We start from the raw sequence: 5,166 nt of genomic DNA, 5'->3' as shown, positions 1-5,166 counted from the left end.
GATAATTCTGTGGGTCATCTCTTTTGCACACCCAGGAACTTCACTGAAAACGTCTTGAAACTCTTTTACTAAAATTTCTCAGTTGTTCCCTCTGTCGTTCTTCCAATTGCGCTCCTAGGCCTACCTCTCTTCCTGTGTCCCTCTGTTCGAGTTTGGTATTTATCTTGTCTTACATGGGGGTGGATAGTAAACCTAATTCTCTTTTTCTCCACGACTTCAGTAATTTGACGTGGAATATTTTCTTCTCTTTCTTATATCCTGGTCTGAATACTTTGTAATCTGCCAGGCCAATTTGCCTGATAATTTCAAAGGATCCCTGTCAACTAGTTAAGAACTTGCTAGATGCACTTGGAAGCAGAACTAGCACTTTCTGCCCTGCTTGAAACTCCCCTGTGGTGTGTCCCCTTATCATAGTATTCTTTCTATTTTGACTGAGCTTGACTAAGATGCTCCCGTGCAACTTTTCCTATTTTCTGTAACTGCCTGCTCAACTCCCTTATGTATGCAGAAGGCTGTGGACCTTTGGGTACATACCTCTCCCAGCCTTCCCTAACCATATCTAGGAGTCCCCTCAGTCGATGCCCATACACTAGCTCAAAGAGTGCAAAGCCTAGCAAAGATTGTGGAGCCTCTCGCACTGCAAACAGCAGGGGTGGAACCAACAGGTTCCATTTGCAAGGTTCTTGGACACAACGACTGTAACATGCTCTTTAACATGCCGTTAAACCTTTCCACTAGTTCGTTCATCTGCGGATGATACACCAGTGTTCATAAATGACTCATTTTCAATACACCGCATAGACTGCGGAGTACATGAGACATAAAACTAGTACCTTTGTCAGTGATGATATCTTTGGGGATTCCTACTCTTGAAATCCACTTCATAAGTTCTTCAGCTACCTTCTGTCCTGTAACTGATCGTAAAGGAATGGCATCTGGGAACTGCGTTGCATAATCAACACCAATATAAATTGGTGCCCTGCAGAACTCTTCGGGAGGGGTCCTACTACATCTAATGTGATCTTTGAAAAAGATTTGTCCACTATTAGCATGGGTTGTAATGGAACAGAGCCCCCAAAGAGAATAAAAGGATCTGTGTGCCCAGCACACAGCAGATGCATTGGGGGATGGAGAAGAGAGAAAGAGGGGCTAAGAAGAGCTGGGGAAGAGCTGGCCAGCTGGGCAGATGCTGTTGCCCTGAAGAGCCTGACGACCCCCTCGGCAGGACAAGAGTGGTGGATGGCCGCAACCTCCATTCAGTGCACGACCAGTGCATGGCAGTGAGACCCTGGGAGCTGCACAAAGCGGCTTGAGTCTCCAGCCCTCCACTTGGTGCAGACAGCACTGCACGGAGGGTCCCAGTGGGACCAAGACCATGGGAGCTGCTCAAAGTGGCTTGGGTCCCTAACCCTGGCACAAGGTGCTGTGCAGGAGGTGCTGCATGGCAGGCCTCCAAGGGACTGGGAACCTGGGAGCTGCATGAGGTGCCTTAGGTCTCCGTGGCCAGGACTTGGTGCAGGTTTCATTGCATGGAGGGTCCAAGCCGGACCGAGGCCCTGGGACCGCACAAGGCAGCCCAGGCCCTCAACCCTGAAAAGAAAGCAGAGCCTCCAGGAGCACAAAGCAGTGCTCAGGGCTACTAGCAGGCAGGTGGCCCGGATGGAGCCAGAGGCCCAAAAGACTCCTGCAGCGAGGAGCAGCTCAGGCAAGGGGACGGTGACCACCCACATGGCCCTGGAGTCGTGAGCTACTGGGGAAAGGGGTTCCCACAGGGAAAGGAACACCCTGGCCAGGCCTTCCGGGTGCGCTGTTTTGGGGAAGAAACCATGCTAGGGCCCAAGGGCTGGGAGCACTGGGGATCCTTTCTCCCCTTGGAAGCTTTGTTGGGGTCCGGATACCTAGGGCGTTCTGGGGTGCCCCTCCCCCTAAGCATGAGGTACTAACTGGTGTCTGTGTGCCTTATATTGTGTAAACAGTGCCTCATATTGTGTTCTTTTGAGTGCCTTGATTTGTGAGTTTGTTCATTGCTATAGTGTTGTTATTATATGATCCCCCTACTGAGACCCTGGTTGAAACCTTCCGCTACTACTTACCAGTGACTTACCTGTATCTGGAGCCTTGGTATAAGGTTATATAGCATTTACCCAGAGGTTATCGTTTATGTTATTTGCTTGTATATTATATATATATATTTGTTCATATGTTTATATCCATGTTTCTTTTCCTTGTGATAAGTGTTAACGTAAATACATTTGCATATAGTTAAGTCCCCTGACTGTCCTGGCCTGGTTCTATAGGAATGGAGGGAAACTGAGCGGTCTGTGTGGCAGGCCAGTAGGGGGTCCTCCTGCATTGAGCCACCCATCTCACTGCAACCAACCACCTTCCAGGCTCTGAGTGTCTCCCTGGGGGTGCTTCACGTCCAGCCAACCCCCTTCCTGGAGCACACCCGCAAGCCTATGGGTATGCCACCACCACCCAGAGTCTGGACTGATCTCAGACCTGTGCCCTCTGGAAAACACAGACCTAGTAGTCCTTGAGGGTACTTGACCCATTGCAAGAACCTGGGGTGCTTCCCTCAGTCTGAAGGACAAATAGTGGTCTCCCTTAGTCAGCCGAACCAAGGGGACCCCAAGGCATAATTTAGGGCCCTCTCCCAATAAGTCTCCCACGCTAGGTACAAAGGAGAAATGTATTGGTTACAAGAAGTAGGTTTGCAATAGGGTACAGGGTAGAGCAGTATCCGAGAAATACCTTAGAGCTGGCCTGCTGGCTGCCAGCCAACCAATTTGAAATGCATCACTGGTTGCCAGGTAGACTGGCAGGGTCTTTAGGCCCATCCCAGTCAGGTCAGCACTGCTTAGAACAATAGGGAGTTTAAGCCCCCCACCCAGGTATGTGTGGCCCGTCACATAGGCAGAGGAAGCAGGGTTTCGCCCTCCCTCAGTAATGTATCCAGCCCAGGTTAAAACTCAGGGTTACCTGAAGAGGTGGGGCTAGAGGTGTCTGCCCTCTGCAGTGACCCTGGTAACCAAATTGTCAGATAGCAGAGTTTTGGGGAGAGACAGAGATGGTTTTCTGCCACAGTTTGCAGTTCCCCCACAGCACACCTGCCAGCTAACAATTCCCTTCAATTGGAGAAGGGCAGTACATACCTGAGTACACCTGGGCTACATCTAATTTCTTTAATTGATCACACACCAGTTCTATGGCAATAGTAGGAAGACCTACCCTATCTGGCATGATACCCTACCCCATTCTGTACCCTATCTGGCATGATTTTCCCCTTGACCCAGTGAAATACCAAAGCAAAGTAGTCATTCAGGAGTTCAGTTTTCTCCTGAGTGCCCGTTACCATCTGCCCTGAGTTGTTGAGCAATGGCCCCACACTCCCATTTGTTTTCCTCCTGTTCCCTATGTACCTAAAAAGGGCTTCTTGTTGTCCTTGATTCCCATTGCTAATTTAAGTTCAGTTGCCACCTTAGTCTTTCTAATTTGTTAGCTGCAAGTGCATGTAGTTGTTGTATAGTCCTACTTGGGGCCTGTCCCAAGCTTCCATTGTTTGTACGCCTTTTTCTTCTTTCTTAGGAGGACCGTGATTTCCCTGCTTAGCCAAGAGGGCTTCCTAGCCCTTCTGGTACTTTTTCTCTGCATAGGAATGAACTTCCTTTGTGCTTCAAGGATCGTGTCCTTAAGGAACGACCAGTCTTAATGCACTCCTTTTGCCTTCGGTCCCTGGTCCTGCAGTGCTACCCCTACTAGTGACCTCAGCTTGTTGAAATGTGCATTTTTTGAAGTCCAAATCTTCAATTCAGCTGTCTGATTTGTTTGCCTTGTGACGGACAGTGAACATGATGGCTTCATGGTTGCAGTTGCTCTCTATGTTTAAGTTGGTCACCAGATGGTCTCCTTTGGCCAGGACCAAGTCTAGGACAGCATTACCTGTGGTTGACCCGTGCCCTCCTGAGCCAGGAAGAGCTCTTCAATGCAGGTCAGGAAGGAACGTGACCGGTCTGACTTGGCTAAGTTTTTGTTTCAAGAGATGTCCGGATAATTGAAGTCACCCATGATGACCATGTCCCGTGCATGTGCAGCCTCTGTCAGTTCTTGAGCAAACTCTAAATCGAGTTCCTCCCCCTGGTTTGGTGGCCTGTAGTATACACCTATAGTTAGGTCGCTCTTGCTGCCAATGCCCCCCCAACCAGCAGCTTGACCCAGAGAGTTTCAAGCCATTTTTCTTTGGAGCCGATGTTGACCTCTAAGGAGGTGTACTGCTTCTTTACATAGAGCTACACCTTCACTTTCTTCCCTACCCAGTCTCTTTTATGCAGGGTTTAGCCCTCTATGGCTATGTTCCAATCATGTGAGGAGTCCCACCAGGCTCCGTAATCCCTACTAGGTCGTAATGCTCACTGGAGAGCAGGAGGGCTAGCTCCTCTTGTTTGTTCCCCATGCTCCTGGCATTAGTGTACAGGCACCTGAGTCCTCCTATTGAGACCCTCAGCTTCCCGTCACAATGAAGGAGAACTATTCCCTCAGCTCCTGCAAGAGTGGCTCTCCTAGTGTCCCTATCTATGGAGCTTTCTTGTATGTTGGTCCCTAGGCAAGCTCCAGTCAGTGTCCCCTGCCCCTGAGCAATCTTAGTTTAAAGCCTTATCTAGAAGATTGGCCTATCATGGCTGAGAACAGGGTAGCTAGAGAGAAAAGAACTGGCACTGTGTCTGTGACCCAGTGCACTGGCATGGTACACAGTGATGCTGTTCTGCTGGACTTGCTGACACTCAGCTGGCCTTTTTGTGCTTACCATGGCCCTACAGCCCCTAGTTTCATAGTTGGTAGGGTCAGAAGGAACCTGAGCAGATCATCCAGACCAACCCCCTGCCACGGCAGGAAAGAGTACTGGGGTCAAACGACCCCGGCAAGGTGTTCGTCTAACCTCCTCTTAAAGACCCCCAGGGTAGGAGCCAGCACCACTTCTCTTGGAAGTTGATTCCAGATCCTAGCCGCCCTGACAGTGAAGTAGCGCCTCCTGATGTCTAGTCTGAATCTACCCTCTGCCAGCTTGTGACAGTTATTTCTTGTCACTCCTGGTAGCGCTCGGGGGAACAGGGACTCCCCCAATGCCTGCTGGTCCCCCCTGACTAGTTGGTAAAAGGCCACTAGATT

Source organism: Alligator sinensis, unplaced genomic scaffold (assembly GCF_000455745.1).
Source record: "Alligator sinensis unplaced genomic scaffold, ASM45574v1 scaffold260_1, whole genome shotgun sequence".
NCBI lineage: Eukaryota > Metazoa > Chordata > Crocodylia > Alligatoridae > Alligator > Alligator sinensis.
Note: the sequence above shows the minus strand (reverse complement) of the source record.